The sequence below is a fragment of the Equus asinus genome, chromosome 5 (assembly GCF_041296235.1).
Source record: "Equus asinus isolate D_3611 breed Donkey chromosome 5, EquAss-T2T_v2, whole genome shotgun sequence".
NCBI classification, from domain to species: domain Eukaryota; kingdom Metazoa; phylum Chordata; class Mammalia; order Perissodactyla; family Equidae; genus Equus; species Equus asinus.
Window position 1 is genome coordinate 3,994,533 of NC_091794.1, and position 23,799 is coordinate 4,018,331.

The 23,799-nt window shown below is 42.3% G+C and overlaps 1 long non-coding RNA gene across 1 annotated transcript in view; it reads left to right on the forward strand.

Moving 5' to 3' along the window:
- The first annotated feature begins 308 nt into the window (after window positions 1-308).
- LOC123285586 (uncharacterized) overlaps window positions 309-23,799 on the forward strand; it is a 90,040-nt gene continuing 66,549 nt past the window's right edge. Inside the window, exon 1 of the long non-coding RNA XR_006527338.2 lies at window positions 309-413. This is a non-coding gene — a long non-coding RNA (uncharacterized lncRNA). The remainder of the gene's footprint in view (window positions 414-23,799) is intronic.

Here is a 23,799-nt window from a genome sequence, read left to right on the forward strand (position 1 = left end):
CGCTTGTGCATTCTCCTCACTTGGGTGGAGGATTGAGCTTTTCTTCTGGTTCAGGGTTTTTGCAGTCCAGGCTCAATGAGGAAGGACTGCTTGATTCTTCTTTGATTATTGGAAATATAACATCCTTCCAGGTGTGATACAGTTTGTTTGTATTAATATTTAGAAGAAATTTAGTCCAAGTGATCTTCCACAAGGAGCATTAGCATTGTGTAAAGACTATGGCCACATTGTTGGCAGGCTCAGGAGGGTCAATGCTCCCAGATGTTTACTGGCTGAGAAATGATCAGCAGCCACCGCTGGCCGAGATGCTGTAGGCTGCAGGCGGTTAAGCCTTGGGACTGTTCGCCTAACACACAAACAGTGAAGAGGACCAAGCGTGGGAGGAAGCTAAATTTCCAAACTCTTTACTGGTGGTAAGTTGACTTGGAATTTTTAAAATTATTGTTGGTTTTATGTTTCTCTCTCTAGTCGTACAATTTTACTGATCTGCGAAAAGCTCTTTGTATATTAAGGATATCAACTCTCTGGGATATTAAGCAAATAGTTTTTCTAAATTTGTTTGCTCATTTATAATTTCTGAATTTGTATCAAACATGGGAGCAAATCTGGTGCAGTGGCTCTCATTCCGGGGTGATTCAGACCCCGAGAGACATCTGGCAGTTTCTGGAGGCACTTTTGGTTGTCACAAGTGGGGGCAGGGTGCTCCAGGCATTTAGCGGTCAAGACAGGAATGCTGTAAAACGTCATAGAACACACAGGGTACTCCCACCACTAAGAATCATCCAACCCCAACTCAATAATGCTAAAGTTGAGAAACCCTGATCTAAACATTCATCTTGGCGTGTAGTTGTTTCCAGGAGTTGAGTTTCCCTATTTATAAAAGAGAAGGTGAAGGTTTCCCAGAATCTTCCAAGATGGTCGTATCTGTTTATTTCCTGATTTTTTAAGACTGACTCGCTAAGTAGCCATGAACTGGTTGAGAAAAGTCAGATGCAATCACCCCTGTTTGTTTTTTCTCTGATGAATTAAGGGTACTGTTAGGATTTTAGAGGCCTTGCAGAGAAAACTGCTCAAAATGTAAGACAGGCTCTTACATTAAATTCCCCAAACTAGCAATCCTTCTCTAGAGGACCTCACTGTTGAACTGTCCCTGACCTGCATGCCACCAGTTCCTAACCTGCCAGCCACCATGCCAGTAGAGGGGCTGCTCTCCCTGGCAAGCCCGTCACCCGGCAGAGTGACCTTTGGCTCTTTGCTGTCTTTACCGTCAGAGTCCTGATTGCAAGGCCTTGTTCTTCCAGGATCTGGCCCTTTGTTTTCTATGCCAAATTTCGCTTAAAAATTCAGCAACTTTATTGAGATATAACTGACGTACGATAAACTGCACATACTTAAAGTGTGAGTTCCGACATACGCCTGCACTGACGAGACCTCCGCCACAGTCAGACAGGGAACATGCTTTCTGCTTGCAGGAGTGTCCTTTGCCCTGTGTAATCTCTCCGTCATGAGTGTGTGTGTGTGTCCTACCTCCTCCCCTCATCCTCAGGCAGCTGCTGGTCTGCTCTCTCTCAGTACAGTACATTAGTTCGCATTTTCTAAGAATGTTACAGAATTGGAAGAGTCACACAGAATGTATTCTTTTTCGGTCTGCTTTCTTTCACTTGGCACAATTATTCTGAGACATATCTGTGTTGTTGAGTGTGTCAGTAGCTCAGCTCCTTCTGTGTTGAGCAGGATTCCGCTGTAGGGGTACACCACAATTGATCCAATCACTTTATCCAGTTGTACACCCAATAAACTCTACAGAGTGAGGAAAAAAGACATCAAGTTCCAATACCTTTTTGAACTTATTTTTATGTAATAAAAGTTTTACCCTATCTCTTTACGCTTACTTCTGTAAGCATTCAAAATGAATTTATCATATGTAAATAAAAGGGTCCATTGGACCCATATGGTAAATTGTAGTGACTATTTTTTCTAGTATACTGAGGGATGACCAAGGAAAACTCTAGAATTTTAACCTCTACTTACCAAAAATATTGCTGGAATACAAGTAACTTTTTTGAAATTTGACAACTCACTTTGAACAAGGTTTTATCAAAGAGAAATACATTGACAAACATTAAATGACCACCACCAGCACCACAAAAACAACAGAAATGGAGGGAGTGAGCAGCTGTTTCTCTTGTCGATGAAAATAACCCATAACCAATCTATAAATGAAAATTTGGGTGAGTTTATTCTGAGCTGAAATCTGAGGGCCATGGCCCGGGGCCTTTCTTCCCGAAGGAAGAAAGGGCACCAAAGAAGTGAGGTGTACAGAGTGGTTATATACCCCCAAGCAGGACATTTCACATACGATTGAAATGTCCCTCCCACAATAGTCACAAGATTGCCCTGTCGGCACAGCGCTTGATGGACACAGCAGGTAGTGGGTCTGCTATCTCAGAGGGTGTAATAGGAGGCAAGCCTATTCTCTCGAGCTGGGTGGTCACAGGTGAGTGCAGCAATCAGTTTCTAGCCTAAGGAAAGATGCTTAATCCTTAAGGGAATGCCAACGTTGGGAGGGGGAGGAAAGTTGCACCTTTATCTCCAGGGCTTTTGTTCTTGCCATAGGGAGTATCTAAAGCAGATATACAACGCATGCTCAACGGCCTCGGTCAGGCCCTTTTGGAAAGACAAGGTCAGGCCGAATTAGGTTTACACAAAATGGCTCCCTCATATTCTCCAATATATCCTATTGCTTGCCATTTTTATTTGTCACTCTCCCGTCTTTTAAAGCAGTCGGTGTTGCAGGTGCTCAGCGTGAGGGAACGACTGCCTCCACGTGGAGAGCGGCAAGCAGCAGGGAAGATCAAAGCCCCTCACGGGCACCAGGCACCCGGCCCCTCAGCCTGGGCAGCTGCCCAGCCTAACGTGAGCATAGCGAGCTGCCTTTCCTACCTGGATGAACCATAACACATATTTCAGATTCCAGCACTTTGGAGGGCTTCCATCTCTCCAGTTCCAAGTGAAGCACGAAAGTTCTGCTTCCGACCGGATTTAGAAGAGGCCGGTTAACGACGACCAGCCAGGAGGCGGGAGCAGTCTTTTCCGACCTCGTTACTTCGCCCTCCCTTTACGCTGACTTTAAGAGCTTCAAGTCATGGTGTCCATGAGTGCTACATTGAAGGACACCACATGTCACCAATCCTAAACTAGTAAGCAATTTCTGGTTATTAAGGAGTTTTTGAGCAGAAGGAAACCTGTGGCACCAGAAGCCTTCCCGTCTGCAAGTCGTTCAGTGGAAGGAAGCAGGACAGGGAAAGAAGGCTCGACAGACAACTTCCCCATTGGCCTTCCAGCCTTCCCTGGACCCATGTGCATGTCCAACCTGGCCTCTTCTCAGGGAACGTTCACTATCCGCGCAACAGGTAACACATTTAGCTGGCGAGCGCGTCATAAGTTTTTTTAAATCTAGCAATTAACCTATACATTGGTAGAGCTAATTGATTTGATTAGGTCTAAGATAGTCTCACGGAAGCTGATTAAAATATGAATTTAAATTCTACCATCTCTTTATGGAAAATTCGCACAATCACCATTTTTTAAAAGGCTCATTTCTTATCTTTTATTTTAGAAAATGAAAAATATATTTTCCTAGTATTACCAAGAAATGCCACAGGACCCACCCAGATCCCAGGCTACTCATTGTCCTTTCTCTTAATTGCTTTGACGTCATTCCAAGCCGCGAGTTTGCACTTAACATACGCTGGATAAACCCTGCCAGCCTGAAGGATGGCAGTCTGTCTTACATTCCTCAGCCTGTGAAGCATTTTTTTTCTGCTTCACATGCCTAAAGGGGCAAAGGTCAACCTCCTCAGCTGCAGATGAGGTCATTCCTGCTGACGGTCTGCAGCTGATCACAATAAAAACAGGGTCTCCCACTAGACCCGTCCCCCTGCTGGGGAGCAGTGATGTCATCTCTGGTGAGACAGGATGAGATGTGCAACTTGTTTTAAATTGAACCACATAAATTTTTCTTCCGACTTCACTGCAACCTTTTATTTATTTTAGCAGAAGGACTAGTTTGGTCATCATTTCAAACTAAAAAACAAAGATAAATGAAATAAAGGGAGCTTATATTTTACAAGTAGTCTTTCATTCCTATTAGGTTGGGCTAGATGAAATTGCTGCTTTTATGTGTCAAAATGGTTGGATGTTGGCAATCTCATACGGTTCATCCTAATTCTTGCAAAGCACCTCCCTCCAGGAATAGTCCATGTTCTCACGAGTCGCAGAGTCAGGCAGACCTTAGTTCCAGTTCCTGCTCTGCCATTTACTAGCTGAGTGACCTCAAAAACTTTAGAGTAACTTTCTGAGCCCTTATTTACTCAAGTTTTTAAACTGTAGAAAGGAATATGCTATTTATATTATGTTATTTAAAATGTAGAAAGAACACAGGGGTAAATTTAACATGTATGAAGTGCCAAGAAGACCACGTGCCCACAGGAGGCATTCAGTCCCCAGTGTTGGCAGCCACAGCAGTAACACAGGTGGTGGAGTGGCACAGGTCCCCTAACCAAAGCCCCTGGGACCAGATGTGCTTTAAAATTCATAACTTTCCAGATTCTACAAAGGTACCAAAGTGCTTCTACTCAGGACTAGCTATATAATTTGCAGGGCCCTGTGCAAAATGAAAAATGCCAGACCTCTTGTTCCAAAATTATTAAAGATTTCAAGAGGGTGACAGCAGAGCTTTAAGCAGGACTTTCTAAGTGTGGGGCCCTCGTGTGACAGCCCTGCTTACACGATATCTCAGTTTACACCCACAGCCAGGGGCTGAGAACAGTAATGAAACACATTGACATTTCTCTAGTGAAATGTGCGAATATTCATATCAAGTGGGAGAAATAAAGACTGTAGATGTCCTCGTGGCAGCTCAGGTCAGACCGACCACCAGAGTTCATCATACACTTAAGAAAAACTTAATGCTCTCAGAGCTTTTTGCATTTTGCGATTCCAGATAAGGTATTGGGGTGGTATTTGCATTGCATTTTCCAGGCCAGTCACACATTGGGCATTTATGTGACAGACCTAAAGGACCATCAGAGGACATTGGGGCCGAGGGGAACTGGGTTTGGATTCTGTTTTGATCCATGTTGGTTGTGAGACCTCAGGCAGGACATTGGGGCAGCGGTGCAGTGTGGTTCTCACTTCAGTGGAAGGAAGCCAGGCTGGGGGTGAGGAGGGGTGAGAGAAACCAGTGCCTTTATTTATAAGTAGTGGTGGTTGACTGGGCAGCAGGCTTCTAAAATCAACAACAAAACAACCAAAACAAATCCCTACAATTTGACTTCCTTCTACTGAGTGGAGTTCTGCGTTCATACGCTTTCCTCTGACGCCTTTTCATCCTTGTGTCAACCTGTCATGCTGACATACTTTCTTCACAAATGTGCACAAAATGCAGAATGAGCTCAGACAGTCACTGTGCCTCCTGCCCCAGCCCTGTCTTTGGTTAGAGTTGAGGCTATGGAATAATAATGGGTACCAGTTATTGAAATTCACCATTTCTGTGAACAAAGGGCAGATGAACCCATGAACAGTAGGGGCTTGCATCTGGGCTTCCTATGAGTGGATGTGATTTATTTATCACGAGCTAGATACACTAGTGATGTCCCCTAATTACCCAGTAGAATGATGCCTGAGGTAAGCAGTTTTAATGAACCAAAACTAAATATAAGTATATATTTATATTTTCCTCACAATGCATAAAGAAATCAGGTGATTTTAATATGTATAATATTCATTATGTTATTAATATATAATGTTGTTAGGATATAAAATAAATGGGCAGAATTTTTAACAACTTAAGAGGATAGAATTTAAGTGGAAAATTGAAAACCAGAATTGAACAAAAATAGATGCATACACATGCACCAGAAAAAAATTACTGGTTTTTAATATCCTTACAGAATAAGAAATAAGACAGTTGATGGAACTGTCCTCATAGAATGCAAACTCTGCCATCATTTCAAGCACGCTGGATGGAGAGGATTAAGGGCAGGACCCATATTTCACACCTTTGCTTCCTGGGGAATGAGGCTGCCTAAGAGAGAGGCATGACCAGCTCCTACTATTTTCCACAAGCTGCGTGTGCAATTGTGTTATCATTCAACAGAAGTTCAAAGTAGGAAAATATCTTATTACAGGTGGGGACACTCCAAGAAATTTCCGGATTGTTAGAGTGAACAGAAATATTCAGAAACGAGCCTGTTTACCTTAAAATATCTGAATGCCAGATGCAAAATGTTTGAACATAAGTCCCTCACTTAATAAGCAGAGATGAACACAGTCATGTGGTCACTGACAAGAAAGGGGTGGATTTATTTGATAAGAACTGCAGATGAGTACTCTTCCTGGGTGAGAGAAGTTCGGATGAACTGCAGACTCCAAACCAACAACATAAGTGCCATCAGAAGCCTTGTAAATGGTATCAACAATACAAGATGGGCTTTAAAAAAATACCGAATAGGCCTCCTAAAAGAATAACATTTTACCACCAAATTCCCTTGGTCCAGGGCCGCAGAAGAATGTGCCTCTACTAGATGCCTGTAACATTTCCCCCTTCGCTTCTCAGGCTGGAGAGGCTCCACAGCCATCTCCAGTGACCGTCCCCTCCAGGCCTGATGCTGCACACAGTCACTGATTCTGACAGCTTTCTTTCTTTTATCTTCCATAAGGTTAAGGGTTTCCAAAAGCCATTAGGACCCAAGAGAGTAAAACCAACCAAACGAAGAAGCATAAAATCTCCACAAACATAAGGAATCTGCATGGTTAAATTTCTTCTCCAAAGTCGCCTGCACCCCAATTCCATGTGGCTCTGCCTTCGGTAGGCACCCATTAGACGCCTCTGCTCTCCCCTTCCGGGGAGAGTAACAGAATCCCCCGTCTGCTGAGCCGCTTGTGCATTTCGTGGGAAGCGTAGGATGCTGTGACCTCCTTCAGAATTCTGTACTAACTTTTTACGGGGGAAGCCTCCTGCTTCCAATGTCTAGAACTGTGGAATCTCTAAATATGCTTTCTTTTTTTGTCACGGTCTTCCTCTTTCCAGTTTCTTAACATGGTTTTGGTTTCACTCCTCAGTCTTTCTCTTCGGTTTTGCCTGCGACTTCTGCTGTACAAATTCAATCGTAAGAACAGCCAGACTTCTGTAGCACTGACTCTGCCAGCACTCAGCCAGCCTCACGGCCTCTCTCTGTGGGGGGGTCATGACTGTCATCTCCATCTTCAAAGTGAGAGATGGAGTCAGGGAGGTTAGACACCCGGCTCCAGGGGGCAGCACTGAGCAGCGCAGAGCCCTGACTCCATGGCAGCCCGCTGCTTCCAAATCCTGCTTCTGCCTGCCCCACAGCGCTCCCACCTACCCGCTTCCCTCTGGAGGGTGTTGTCCTCTGTGCCTTTGGTCCTGGGTCATCTTATCCCCCCGTGTTTAGAGTCTTCAATTCTCATAAAAAAAACAGAAATAAGTGCTAAAATATTTGGAAGCCCTTTTTAACTTTTCTGAGGTGAGATATTTTCCAGTTCTATCACCATGGACTTAACAGTCCCCGAACCCCAGGAGCCTCCCTGATGTGCAATCCAGGGATTTTAATAACCACCCTGTGCTGTTATCATGACAGCAGATATTACACAAGCACAGCGGGGCCCCTTCATCCAGCTGCTGCGATGGGCCTTCCTACTCGGCTCCCTAACTCCAGAATCTTAATGGTCAGTGAGGGTCCATCCAGTCCAAGAATCTATTTATTAGTACCTGGAGAGGATCTTGATTTTAGAACTTTGGGAATACAAAAATTTTTTTTGAGAATCATCACGTTCTCTGTTTAATTACATACAGGTTCTTATTCATAAAATACACCTATCAGTTTATTGCCTCGGCTCCAAGTTCACTCTCCAGTACCTGCTCTGGGATATTGGCAGGGCGCTTTTCGGTCCTGGTGCCTCCTGGGAACATGGATGCTCACATTCCTTCACCCTGTGACCCTTCCTGTGTAGGACACTGCAGGATGCAGCTCCTCTTCATGAAACCAGTTTCTTAACCTTTTGCGGTGTCAGAAATGCTGGAAAAGAAAGCCATAAAATTATGGTGATAGTCAGTGGAAGACAGTGAGACATTTTAAAATCCATAGTTCCTGAAGGACAAATCATGAATGTCCATGCATTCGAGCTCTCTGTTGACCGAGAATGGCTATTTATCTCCCACAGGGAGGAACCGGTGAGGAGCCACGGAGAGCGGAGAATAAGTCTTAGCCTGGGGGACCTGCCGAAGGAGCGGGTGGTGCGTGGGTGAGGGGAGCCCCTTTCCCTTTGCCTCTCTCGCCAGCCCCGCGTGGCTCCTGACCGCTCTCGGATGACTCTCCTCTGGTAGCACGATGTCCCACGGGCTCCTTTCTGCTCCTGCAAAACAGCTACGCAGTGGGCACACTAGAGCATGGCCCTGCGTTAAACACTCTGAAAATGAGAAAGACGGGGAAGAAACATCCGTCTCTGGCTTACGTCACGGAAGAATTATGGTGAAAAACATGGCATAAGGAGATTCGCGTTTTTTCCTAGGACAGTATTCCCTCTGCTGGTGAAAGCCTGGAACTTCCCCCCACGAATGCAGCTTTATAAAGAAGCAGCCGACCGGGACTGTCGTTTCTGTATTCCAGGGAACACTTGGCGTTTTCTTGCACACCACGTGTTGTTTTTAGAGTCTGACAAAACCTCCAAGGAAATCACCAGTTACGTCTTTTTTTTATTTTCCTACATATTCAATTCTGAAGTTTTCTCTTCCCCAAACGAAAGCTTCGTGTCTGAGGAGAGACTGCGTTTATTTACTAAATGAGCATCTCTCTCCCAGGGTGTGGTTTATTTTCCATAGAGCCCAACATTATGATTTAGAAGGAAGCTCTCCCAGTGTGGTCCCTGAGATGCTCTCTTGGTCTCCCCGGAGAATTAAAGAGCAGTTGTGTCCCAGAGGCTAAAAGTGATAGATATCTGTGTCCAATTCAGTCGACTTAATAAGATCCTTGTGACCTATACTTGAGGCTGTCCTACTCATTTCTGCCTTCGGAGGAAGCTTACGTCAGCGGTCCTGGAGGAAGCGGCCTGTTCTAGTGACTCACCTGGGAAAGCCGCGAGGAGACGCCTTCTTGGACACAAAGAGGATGCCAGAGCCCTCCAAGGGCTACACAGCTAACACTAGTGTGATTTTTGCACTGATATTTAACACACTAAGAAAGTAAGAAATAAATGTAAATAGAAGAAAAAGGAAATTGACTTGGATTAGACTCCTCTCAACATTTTGATGAAGGCACTGGGGTCAATAATTAAAGCAGTAGATTTACCGGCAATTTTCAGAGTGGCACCTGAATACCGTTGTTACCCTGGAGGGCCTGCATCCTGTGTTACCCGAGGAAATGTTTCAATGTATCCTTGCAGCTCGCCAACAGTCACTCCAAACTCAACTTCCAGTTAATTCTGACAGCGCGGGGTCCCCTTTCCACTTTCTGTTTTTAATTGTTTTTCCTCCTGTGTTTTGAGTTGAATATTCACTTTCTCCTAAAACTGAGATTATTTTGAAGAGTGTTAAAAGGTAAATTTCAAAAATGGTTAAAATCGTGACTCTCATGGAGATAAAAATGAGCAGATGTTAGAGATTTTATTCTGCTCGTTAACCAGTGAGGGAACCAGGCAGATGTCATACCTGGTTTAAAAGAGAATCTGAAGAAATGGTGCATTTATAAATCAGGAATATTGAAGTGAATGTGCAAATGGAGGCAAAGTTGGTTTTTGAACAGGAGGAGACAGGACATTAATTGAACCTCTACTGGGCAGGGCACAATTTGCATGTCAACAGACAAGAGTTATTTTGCACTGTTACTACTTATCTTTGATTTACAGAGTTGCAGAAGAGCTCAAGGCCGGAAAAGACTAGGATCAGAGAGTCCTGCAGTGTTCTAGGGCCCAGACAATGCATGGTTTTCCAGTGAAGCACAACTTTTTTCCTACAAGAAAAAATAATTTTCTGCTTGAGGCTCTTTCTATCAATTTTCTTAGAAAACAGGCAGATCCAAGGCTTGGTATGCAACCTCTGGGTTTCTGTGTCGGATTCTTCTTGTTTCTCTCACACAGCATATAGTGAACCTCCATGAGAAATTGCTAAGTACACATATGAGATAGTCCGCACTTCGAGAGTCCCCCCAACAATGAAGTTTTATTTAACTACGTGAAATATCCAATTTTCTCTTGTTCCTTAGCATTCTTTCTATTTGTTTAGCAAATATTTACCAGTCACCCACTCGCCCAGCGTCAGGGCTAAGAAAACAGAAGTAGATCGACAGGGGGACCGAGGCAAGCAATGAGCTCAAATACAACAGACAGGAATTTTCTTCCAGAAACTCAGAGGTCCAAGAAATACCAACATACGTTATTTTCTTTAAATCAAAGAATCTGAATCTGAGACCCAGATGCCTGATTGGCAGATAATTTAATCTCAGTCATTATCCAGCTTCCTTGGGGTCATGGGAAGGCCCAAGGATTATAAAAAAGCAAAATATTTGTGGGGTTTGTCTGTGGTCTTTGGTCCCACAGGGAAAATTGTGCAAGACTGTGTAATTTAGTAGGCATTCTGACTGGCTCGTCCGTGTGGGTCGTGTCTGCTGTCGGTTGTCTTTGACTAGGTTATTTGACAGCTCCATAGAGATAGATGTTAACTTGTAGAGCATGAATAATAACCCAAATGTTTCCTGGGCATAGCTAAGCAAATGGTTCCTGTTCATGGCAATGCAAATTAATTTTGTTTGATAGAGAATATAAATCTCTGGAAGTCAAATTTCCATTTGAACTGATTGTTATATATCTTACTGGTTCCCTTATTAATTATTGAGTTAAATGAAATCCTTGACGTACTCATGTTACATTTGTATGTGAATTATGATTTTTCCCTCTTGTAAAATGTGTCCTGTTTCATTCCCACTAAGATATCGCCCTGAAGGTCACATGTCATTTGAGTTGGCTTTCCTGCCTCAGCAGGGACGAAAGTCCTGGCAGGGATCTGTGGTTTCAGGACTCCCACGTGGTTGTGCAGAGTTGGTAGTACTCAATTCTAGGGGGCGCCGTTCACGTAGGCCAAGAGTAAAATTTTTCCCTTAGTAAACATGCTGCAGGCTGTTGGTCTCTGTCATGACCACTCAGCTCTGCCCTGGTTGCTCAAGAGCAGCCATAGGCAACACACTGATGAATCGAGGTGGCCGTGTTCCGAAAAAGCTTCATTTACAGAAACAGGCAGCAGCCCGCAGGCTTAGTTCACCAGCTCCTGACGTACACCGCAGTAGCCTGTCTGAAATCCTTGGAAAACTCTAAGAGAGTGAGAAGTAGGGGCTCACCATTTACATTTCTTTTTCCCCTGTGCCCTACTTGCCCCGCAAAAGGCACTGTTTTTTTTTGTTTCTCTTTATCCTCTAGCATAATTTTCTCAAAAAGTCTAGTCTTTTGAAAACAAAAGATGGAGGGGATACTGTTGGGACATTTCGCTTTGGCCCGTAGTGTCCCTGAATCAGAGGACAAGAAGACTGCCACCATGATGTAAAAGGAGAGGAAAAACACAGGATCAAAACACTCATTGATAAATTATCTGGTCACAAGGATAAGACCTATTTCTTCTATAATCGTTATTATTATTATTTTTTTTACAATTTTCTTACTTTTATGAAGTGCTATGGTTTTTCAAAGCATTTTTCAACATGTTCTCAGACATAGCCAGCAAAGCAAGAAGAGCTAAGTCAGCCGTCTTCTAGTCAACGTTCAACAACTGGCTAAAGACTTAAACTACGTCAGAAAAGGCCATTGGCTTCCATCTGGTGCTTCTGGGATGCTTGCTGTGAAGGAGACTTGCTCCCCTGTAGGAAATCGGACTACCCCGCGTCCACCTTGCTGGAGGGAACACATGTAGGGACTTTGGTAGATGGCCACCATTACCTGCAAGACATACGCGCAAGCTGTCTTGGACATCCAGACCGGTTAAGCCTTCAGACAACTGTCGCATCAACTGATGTCCGATTGCCACTATATGAGGAACCCCAAATGAGAACTGCCCAGGTGGGCCGTTCATGAATTCCTGACCCACATAACTGTGAGCAAAATGAATGATTATTGTTTCATGTCACCAATTTTTAGATTAATTTATTTGGCAATAGGAACTGTAACAGGAAGAAAGCAACAATGTTTGGAGAGTCATCGCACACGGAGAGTGAAGGAGAGAGAGGAGTCAGAGAGGATTCTAGAGACTGAATCTTTTAGAAAATAATTTTGTCATCTCGGGGAACAGGAAAGTGAGTTGAAACAAAATGAAGGAGGGAAGACGATGCAGATCATCTTGAGTACATTAAATTTCGAGTGTGTCTTCGTCAGTTCAGCCTGCTGTAAGATAATCCCACAGATTGGGTGGCTTAAACCACAGAAACTTACTTCTCACAGTTCCGGAAGCTAGGAAATCTAATCAAGGCATGGGCAGATCCAGTGTCTGCTGACATCCTGCTTCCTGCTTTGCCGATGGCCATCTTCTCATTGTATCCTCACAGGTCAAACAGAGAGAGAGAGCCAGAGAGCAAGCTCTGGCGTCTCTTCTTATAAGAGCACTGTGATGTTGTGAATTACAATAAGAAAATACAGTAAGAGTATTCGGTCTTCGTCCCTGTTCCTGGTACAGAGCTCCTAAAGCCCTTATACTTTCCTAAGTGATAGAGCAATGACGGTGTCTTCTCTTATTCAGAACAAGCCCCTTTCAACCACACACGAGTTTTGTTAATGAGGTGATTTTTGGAAAGCCCCTACGTTTGGGGGCTGGTTCCCAGGGGAACCAATCCCCTGATTAGAGGGTTAGAACTTTCAGCCCCCACCCCGTCCTCCAGGAAAGGGAGAGAAGCTGGGTTTCTCTTCTGTACACATGTTGTTAAACCTTGATTTTTTTCCTGTCATTCTGTCTCGCATCAATGTAATTCTTAGGCCGGCCGGAAGGACCTAGAGGGGAGAGGAATTGTCTCCCTTCTCTGCAGCTTCATATGAGCCATGGAGGCTCGAATCCCATGTCACTGTGGCAAAATCGCTAGATTTCATACATTTTCTTTTAAAAATGTCAACGACTAAGGTATTTTCTTTCATTGAAGAATTACTGCACATACATGACAAAAATTCAAATAGTTCAAAAGAGTATATTATGACCAAGGGAAGCTCTCCTCTCATTTCAGACCCCTTTCTCCTTTACCAAGGCATCCACTATAAAGAGTTTCTTGTGGATCTTTCGAAATATATTCTGTACTTATGCAAACTTATATAGATGTATGTATAGACACATAGACATCCAGTGTTTACCCGAATATGTTCTTTGTCTTGAAGCACCTGAGAGACTATTCCTTTCAGATCTACTCTGGTCTTTTCATGGTGGCACAGCTTTCTAACGTAGGACAGGACCAGTATCCCATGTATATAGTATAACATATAGATGACTCTATATTATGTTTAACATGTTTCTTATTGGTGAGCATTTAGGCTGCTTTAAAATTTTTTTAAATTACAACTGCAATTAGCATGTGTGTATATACATATTCCATACATGCATGCATATAAGTATATATATCAGTGTATGGATATGAGAGTGTAACTATAGCATAAACTTCTAAAAATGGAAGTGCTAGGTTAAAGGGCATATGCATTCTATATTTTTAAAAGATAATATCAAATTGCCCCCCAAGGAGATTTTACTAGCTTCATTCTCACTGCCTATTTTCTCACATCCTTACCAATTAATGTTATCATTGAATAAATTATTTTTACCATTCTCATTGGTGAAAAATTATGTCATTGCTCTAATTTGCATTTCCTTAATTATTAGGTCGGTTTAGTTCTTTTAATACATTTTTGGCCAGTTATATTTCCTTTTCCCTGAACTTACCCATTTTTAATAGATTTTCAAGAGTCCTTGTGTATTCGGGACTATTAATCATGAGGCCTTCAGTTGTAAATAAGTCTACTGCTCAGTTGAGGAGTGGGGCCAATGGAAGCACATTCCTGCCATCTCACCATGTGGGGACAAGTGAATGAAGCAGGGGACCATAAAGTCAGAGCTCTCCTCCCAATAATCCTGGAAGGAGCAGGAAGTCTGTTCCAGGGACTTCCTAGTTCTGAAATGAGCCTATATTGGAATATAACTATTATAAACACACCCTGATGCATGAATAATAGTCAAATGGCATATATTTCATTTAAAGGACAGTGGAACAATGACACAGAGTGTTCTTAGATTTACACTGAGACATTAGACCTGGCTCCTACAGTAGTGACTTAGCTGGGCTCTGTGGCAGAGGGCTCACTTTAGTCTTAGGTACTTCCTTCCATCGCTTATTTCTAGAGTAGATTAGCAGAGATGGAATGTTTAAACATTTAGGGACATTTTGGGGCTTAAAATCAAATGGTATATTTCTTTCTGTCGCAGCCTTTGCTCTGCCAGGGAGAGCTATTTTCCCAGGTCTGATCACTGCTCCTGGGTCTACAGAGCAACCCAGAGACCAAATGATTTAATTTTCTCTTACTAGGGATGTTAAAAGTGGGATTTGGTGTTCTTTGCTCAAATAAGGACAACGGGCTGAGAAGCTGAGCTACCAGCAGCCCTTACAGAAGTCAGCAAGTATGTGTGAGCCGCCCAAGGAACACAGTGAGGTTATGAATTGAATTCTCCTCTCGTCACAAGTGGCCAGTGCCCAGCAGGCCCTGCAGTCTAGGCAGGAAAGAAACATTTCTTCTCTCTGTGACTGCAGTTGCCACTGTCATTTCGCACTGGCCTCCAGGTGGCTGAGTTTCCTGCAGAGCTTCAGCGGCCAGAGACCTTGGGTTACGCTCCCAGCCTCCAGGTGCTGCCATACAGTTCCATCCTTCAGAGGCTTAGAAGAAGTGATAATTTAGAGGCCACTTGCTAGATGAGTTCAGAGACTGAAATGTCAGCCAATACCTGAGTCACAGGCCGTTGGGTGCCAGATGCTTATAATCCGCTGTCCGACGGAGGCTTTACACTTGACAGAGACCTGATATTTTAAAAGAGATGAAGTTAGTCACCACATAAAATCTTCCACCGATATCCATGTTGTTCTCTGTTTTTATCCAAATACTGAGGTGGGAAGTGCTCTAATTAAAAAAATGTGCAGCATATCTAAAAATATAAAAATGATCAGTAATTGGATTGATTGAGGTGATGGATTAGAGAGGTCCTGTAGACAGGAAGGGGTGAGGGATGCAGTGAGAAGCATTGTCCAATGCTGTGCACTGAGTATGGGGTATCTGCTGGCCCAGGAGACAGCTGACATTTTTGCTGCATTTCCATATCTGCAAAAATTCAAGTTGACATGAGCATATGGTAGCACCTCTAGGAATGGATTCAGGTTATGCATCCTCAGCAGCAATGTCACAGAGTGATACAGTCTTCCCATAAACCCTAGTGGAGGCACATATTTTCAACCTATTGCACTACTAGTGATGTTTAACTTTGATCACTTGAATTAAGTTGTATCTGCATTCACGCATCTCCATTGCAACATCACACTTTCCCCTTTGTAATTAGAGAATATTTTGTGGAATGATACATTAAGTCTATATAAATATCTCTTTCCTCATCACTTTCCATTTACTCATTTATTTATTTATATCCTATTTAGTTTTCCTATTTAGTTCAATGGGTGATAACCTGTTACTATCATAATGAATTTGATACTCAGATTCTCCCATAGTTGGCCACTGGGAGTCCCGTCAAGCTAGCTTCGTTATCCTTTTGACGTGGTCCTTTGTTCTTTGAGTTCTTCCTGAGTTCCTATCACAAGATATTCCAGGTTCATTTTGTATTTTCTCTTTCCCAATCTGAAATCAACCATTTTTCCAATGTGACTCTTAATGGAGAATTGTGGTTAAACACCATGATCGGGGTACTACGTGCTCATTGATTTGGGGTGTTGCTGTTCACAGTTACTTTCAGTGGTCACATATAAACATATACAACTCTACACATTTACTTTTCTATATTTTAAAAATAAACTTTATTGAAGTTTAACTTATGTGCAATAAAATGCACCCATTTTAAGTATCCAGTTAAATGAGTTTTGACACATGTAGACAATCTTGTAACTACCTCCCCAATCAAGACAGGGTGACTTTCTATCATTCAGAAAGCTCCCCTGTGCTCCTCTGCAGTCAGTCCTCCTGACCCCACCACAGGTAGACACTGAATGGATTCTATCACCTTCAGTTGGTTTTATCTGCTCTAAAATTTCAGAGGAGAATCATACGGTGTAGTTTTTTGTGTTGGCTTTCATCACTCAGCGTGTCAATGAGATTCATTCACATTGCTGTGTGTATCAGCAGGCTGTTCTTTCTTGTTGCTGAGTAGTGGTTCATTGGATGAATAAACCATGATGTGTTTATGGCATTGACTGCTCATGAACATTTGGGTTGTGTTGAGTTTTTGCTATTGTAAATCAAGTTGCCAGGAAAACATGTGAAGTGTTTTTGTGGACATATGTTTTCTTTCCTTTTGGGTAAATACCTAAAAGTAGAAGAGTCGGTCTTAGGGGAAGTGTTGGCTAACTTTACAAGGAAGAGCCAAACTCTTTTCCAAAGTGGCTGCACCATCTTAGACTCTTATCGCCAGTGTATGGGTTTCAGTTGCTCCATACTTGCTGACACTTGGTAATGTCAATCTTTTTAATTTTAGCTAATCTAGTGAGTATGAAGTGATATCTCATTATAGTTTTAATTTTGATTTTATTGATGACTAATGCTGGTGAGAATTTTTATGTGTTTATTGATCATTAATGTATCTTCTTTCTCCATGTTCAAATATTCTGACCATTTATGGGGGTGGTTTGCTTTTTCTTATTGAGTTATAAGAGTTCTTTTATATTCTGGATGCAAGTCCTTGGTCAGATATATATATATAAAATATTTTCTTCTAGCCTCAAGGGCTTGCTTCACCTTTCAGTTTTCTTAATGGAGCCTTTTAAAGAGCAAAACTTTAAAATTTTTCTGGAGTTTGATAATTTTTTTCTTATGTGCTTGGTAATTTTTGTGTCCTGAATAAGAAATCTTTGCCTAAGTGAAGGTCAGAAAGATTTTCTCCTGTGTATTTTCCCAGGAGTTTTATAGTTTTAGTTTTTAGTTGAGTCTTTACCATCCATGTTGATTTATTTTTGTGCCAACAAAGAGAACAATTAAATTGTATCATACATTTGAACTTTCATGAAAGCTCTAATAAATATATTGGATCAAGAAAGATGCTGGGCCCGGCCTGGTGACATGGTGGTTAAGTGCACACATTCCATTTCGGTGGCCCAGGGTTCACCGGTTCGGATCCCGGGTGCGGACATACGCACCACTTGACAAGCTATGCTGTGGCAGGCATCCCACATATAAAGCAGAGGAAGACGGGCACAGATGTTAGCTCAGGGCCAGCCTTCCTCAGCAAAAAGAGGAGGATTGGTGGCGGATGTTAGCTCAGGGCTAATCTTCCTCAAAAAAAAAAAAAAAAGAAAGAAAAGAAAGATGCCTTCCTCCTTTTAAACCAAGAGAAAGTCACTTTGGGATTAAGCCCTGGATGTACTTCCTTAGCGTTCTGGGTGAAAATGTTTTGAGCAAATGCATTTAGGAATCAAATTCTTGGGTGTTCCAAATTTAGTTTTATAGCAAGAAAAAAAAAATCAAAGAAGTCAAAACATACTTAGCCCAAATCAGACTGATCTTATCTTTTTAATCATTTGTTCAGTGGCTTTACAGCCCAGAAGAGAAAGTGTTAACTGCTTTGGCCCATTAGCATGTACAGTCAAGGGAGTGATTTTCTCCACTGAATCACTTTTCTAGTTCTTATGGGGAGGCCAGCCCATCTCCCCCCCCACCCCGTCTTGTTTGCCGTTCTCATGGTGGATATTAGCCAGGTTGTCTTTCGTACCCACAAAAGCTCTCCTCATAAACCAGACTGTATCATAAACCAGAGTTTCTCAACCTTGGCACTATCGACATTTTGGGCTGGAAACTTGCATGAGTTTACTGAGGCCGCCATAACAAAATACCACAGGCCATGTGGCTTCAACAATAGGAATTTGTTTCTCACAGTTCTGGAGGCTGGAAGGCCAAGATCAGGTTTGGTTTCTTCTGAAGCCTCTCTCCTTGGCTGGCAGATGGCTGTACTCTTGCTGTGTCCTCACATGGTCTTTCTTCTGTGAGAACATCCCGGGTGTCTTTCTTGTGTCCAAATTCCCTCTTTTTATAGGGACATCAGTCAGATTAGATTAGGGCCCACCCTAATGATCTCATTTTAACTTAATCTCTTCTCTAAAGGCCCTTGTCTTCAAATGTCCCCGGGCAGGGCCGGGGGAATTGCCCCTGGTTCAGAAGCACTGTCTTAAAGGAACTCAAGGACAGTCCGCAGTTTGCTCACTTTCTGCCCCTCAGCCTTTACCACGATTACATAAAATCACTCAGTGGTTGAGATAATTTTGAACCCAGATATTCCTTCAACCTGAATCTAAAAACCGCATCCTTTCTATTACATTACGTTCTCCTTATAGCCTAAATATTCAAAAAAGTTTAAGTGAATTTGGGAACATAAATTAGTGGGTACTAATTAGCTGCCATATGCTCTCTCTCTCTCTCTCTCTATCCATCCAGCCATCCATCCGTTCATCATCTATCATCATTTTCAACTCAAATCCAACCACACAGGATTTTATGCTAGTTTCCCCTCTTTCCATATTTGTTCTGTCCTTTTTTGACACTGAGAAACCCCCTTTTACGTATGTGGGGTGTATATATATATATGTATCTATATCCACCCCATGTATGTATCCAATCTCTCATTGCCACTGTTACCACTGACATCTCTTTCCTGCTGTGTGTGTCCTCCTTGCTTTGCTGGGCTCCGGTACCCCTGGGCTGCTCCCCAGCATAGACTCCCTTCCCGCACTGTTCAGGCTTATGCCCTGCGCTGGGGTACCCCTACATAGTTACCCCTCCTCATCCTGCTTGGGTTCTGATGCCTCATGCTGGCCACTCCTGCATGGACACTCTCTTTACTCCTCACATTCTGACATTCTACATTAAGCAGCCCTCATAACATACACTTGTAATCTGATCCCCTATGACAGCCGCACACTTCTACCCTACACAGGCACTCCCCTCCCCCTGCTCAGACTCTGACGGCCCCTGCTGCCCTGACACCTGGTGTGGATGCCTTTGTTGCTTTCTCAGATTGGGTAACTCTGCTCCCCACCCTCCTGCATGGGCATCTACTGGCTTTAGACTGACTTTTTCTCAGGAAAGGAAGGGAAAGATAGGGAAGGGGTTGGAGGCAGAAGAATTTTAAAGGGGCTACATGGAAGGGAAAGGAGTTGGTCAGGAGGGACCTTGTTCAAATCAAGATTCATTGTCTTTCTTTCCAGGCCAGCCCTTCCTCCTGTTTCCATCTGTGGTGACATTCTCCTAATCAGCAGTAAGCTCTTTGGTGAAAATAGAAAATTAGAGTCAATGAGCATCTGCTAAGAATTTTTTCCTAAGCCGTGGGGGTATCTCCCTTATGTCAAGTACCTTGAAATCATTATTTTGGAGCTATAAAGGTATGGGATCATATAATGAAAAAGAAAGACTCTTTCCTAAATGTCATAAGACTACCAACTTCTCTGGTATCTTTGGACCCTGGGGTGGGAAGGTTACCTTTCATGTTGGACAAGGGTTATATCCTGGCATCAAAAATCTGTTTAAACCTTGAAAATCAAATGTACTGATTCTCATTCCGAGAACTGTCATTAATGTATTGTTTCATTAGACAAGTCCTGGACTTCGGTTTCTCTTTTGGTCAAGTGAGAAGAGCATTTCTCATTGGCCAAAATAAGCAGAGGTCAGTGCAATAAAAAAGTTAAAACCAAGATGTGCCATGCTTCTCAGGTGAAAGGTTTTATGTAAGTACAAAATATTGATTTATTTCTAAAATACCTCTATCTTTATTAGAAACACTCCAGAGGGCAAAATACTCTTATTATTTTGGAAATTAAATAAAAGTACCAGCAAATATTGGCTTAAACTAACTAACTGGGCCATTTTAAAGACAATCATTCATGTCATTGACATTTGAAATAAAATAATCATGCAAAAATGAATGTTTTGGTTATTTGTGTTGGCTTCTTGGTCATGGAGTTTAATAACATTAGTAGGACTTTGTGGATGCTTGGAGAAAGGCAGATTGACCAAACCACCTCTGGAATACTTACGCTTGATATTATTTTCCATATCTATTTTATTCTTTCATCAAACAAAATTTCAGAGTTCATACACTTTATGACCTGTAGTTTTTATTATAAACCATTAGTTCTGCTCCTAAGAAGTCATTGGCCGAGATCTCTCTGTGTTTTATTGACTTTAGCTGAATTACATTCAGATACAGTTATCAATTGTTATAGTTGGCGGGGGAGGCCAAATGGTTGAGTGGAAAGCACGCTTCCCGGGAGTCCTGGGATCCGGGTTCACGCTTCAGGTCTGTGGAATCTTAGTTTTTCTCCTCTTTGGGCCTTGGTTTCATTTGTCAAATAGGGGATGAATATATTGCATCTATCCATCTCAGGGGGATTTGTGTGACAGTAAATAAGTGTGAAAGCCATTTTGAAATTCTACAACACTGTACTACAGAAGATACTCATTTATGTTTAATTCCCTCTGCATTTGTTAAGTGAATTTATCTTCATTCCCTCATCTACTCCACTTTTCAAATACCCCTTTTCTATACAATTACTTTCATTATACGGGCTGGAGAGTTTGTAGACCCATTCTGTTTTTCTGTTACCTTTTTCGGCTTTCTCCAACTTTTCATCAAGCTCATTAGTTCTTCCCCCATGTAACAGCTCAGTTTTACTCTATCACTCTAGCATCATTGCTGTCAATCTGTGTTGAGCCTACTCTTCTTCAGTAATGAGTTAGGAGATGGGGTAGCAAGGACCTTTCTCAGCTTTACTCCTCCTTCAGAGTCTTAGCTCACCAAAGAGCCCTTAACTAGCGACATTGTGACTAACACTCCCCAATAGAAAGCAGAGTATGGCTTTTATGTTTTATACAGTGAATCCTCTTTCGGCGCAGGCACTTTGGGGACACCTGAACTTGCATAATTGGAGAACCTGATATCCAGATGTTATGGCCACGACTGTGTATGGAAGACACTCAGGGAAAGGGTTAAGGGAGAGGTCTTCAAAGAATTGAGATTGTGCCATTCTTGAACACAGCACAAGGTTAGGGACTTGAGGAGTGGGAGATACTTGGAAATCCGGAGTGGGAAATAGTCAGGACCTAGGAATCTGTTATCAGGGAGCAGAGGCTCGGCAGTGAGCAGGAGTCTAGACCTTGGGAGAGGGACTCTTGAGAGCCGGTCATGTCTTCAGCCAAGGATGAGGAACTGGGGGTAGGAGAGTATACCAGCTATTGATTAGAGGTGAGGGTCAGGCTGTTGACAAAAAAGAAGCAATGTTGTCAGAATGGGGGATGATGGAAGGTAATCTAGCACCTTCTTTAACTCGAGTGAATGATGCTGCGTTCTACGAGTTTGGTTCAAAGCTTATTAAATCCTCTCTTCCTGAAGTCAGGTTTGTCCTAGGGACTGAGATGTTGCTGAACTACTCCAGCTATGGAGGAAGGAGTTCTCTGGAGGCCGGGAATGAGGCACAATTGGCTGACAGCTGCACCATCAGGGAAAGAAAACTGGCTGTGAAATCAAGCCACCTGCGTTCAAGCCCAGCCTCATTCTCCCTGCAACTGTGAGCAAGTTATTCACTTTCCTGAGAATCAGTTTCCTCGTCTGTGCAGTGGGGATGATCTTGTCTATGTAATAAGGTTATTTTAAGGCTTAGGGAAAATAATATATAGTTTTGGGAACTATCCTGTGCTATATATTCATTGATATTCTTACTGATTTAAAAAATAGTATTCTACTACTTTCATGGGTGAGAAAAGCAGAAGCTTACAAAATTTTTTGAAACTATGTGCATGGCTGGCTTTGTTTCTTGGTTCAATTTACTCCCTTTGTGAGTCACTGTCTTAAACAAAATTAGGGTTTTTAATTTTTGAGCAAATGCTAACAAATCCTCCTTCATTCAGCAATTATTTAATGAGCATCTACTATATGTGAGGTGCTGTTCTAAGTGCTTGGGATATTTCATAAATAAATCAAACAAAAATCTCTTATAATAGAGCTTACGTTCTGGTGGGAAGAGATGGACTAGAAACTGAACGTAATACATATAATTTATCAGACTGTGCTACGTGCTATGGAAGAAATAAAGCGGGAGAAATGTTAACATTTTAAACAGAGTCTTTAAGGTAGACCTCATTGAAAAGGTGATATTTGAATAAGGAAGTGAGTGAGTAAGCCATGGGGATATTTGGAGGGAGGTGCTCATGGCAGAAGGAACAGCCAGTTCTAGGGCAGGTACTGAAAAACTACAGCCCATGGGCCAGATCTGGCCCTCCAACAGTTTTTGTCAATAAAGTTTTATTGGCACAAACAGGCCAGTGCTGAAGTGAACTGAACAAATAATGTTTTACTTTCTCTTTTTCTGTGAAGGAACAGATTAAAAAATTTTCATTTATTTACCATTTTCTTTGTGGAAGTTCCTTTTTAGCTTACTTAGACTATATCTAGTGAAAGCACAGTATTAATACACAGATCTGTTTTTTTGACAGATCAAATAAGGGACTCTCTTGCCTTTTATCATATTTATTCCCCCTAACAATGGCAATCACGCTTTTATTTGTTCTTTAAATTTTGCTTATGAAAGAAAAACACCCAGCCTGTTCCCAAAGAACATTCAAAAACAACGGGTGAACAGAAGTGCGATACCAGACTGGGTCCAACAGGTGGCTGTATTTCTCAAAGTTTCAAAACCAGCCTGCCTGCCTGTCGGGTGAAAATTGACGTCCCAGTCTGCAGATACCTCACTTAACTCTGTGATTCCAGGATCACTAATTTTATAACAAACGGATAAGCAGTGGGGAAAAAAAGAGAGATCATCATACAACCAGAAATTATTTCACGGGCTTTGTTCAGATCAGGGCTTCTATTGCTCTTTCAACAGATTTGTGACCAATATTTGTCCACATCTTCAGTCTGCTTAGCTACTCTGTGGCACCGTCTCAAACTACATGGGAAATATGCAGAGTTGGGACATCGGGCGGAGTCCTGGATGCATCATATAGCAACTGAAGGAATTTGAAAGCTATTTGCCCCCTTGAGTAATTTAATCAGTAAAAGACTTTAATAATAATTCCTACTTCATAGTATTCTAGGAAGTTTCATATAGGATGTTGGTAAAAGTCCTTAATTTTCATCAAGAGGTTTTATACTGTTATTATTACTATTCACTCTTCCTTCCTCTTTTCTCAAATGTTTTTCACAGTCTGTTTTATTCTATCAGAAAATGTCTGTGCATAGATCTCATCTTACCCACTTGGAACGATCTCTCCATGATTGCCCTGGCTTACTGTTTAAAAGATTCTGAATTCATCCTTGTTCCCTTGGCACTAATATGTGGACAGCTGAAGCCATGTCATCCCAAATATTTCCCAGGTATTTTCTCCTGAATATGCCTGTTCTGTGTTTGTCTCCTACAACGCTATTGTCCAAAATGGAATCTAGTTTTACTTCAAGTTACTGTTTTAAAATCTTTTGTGCAGGCGAGTGTGTTTTTTTGTCAGACCTAGTCTTTCCAG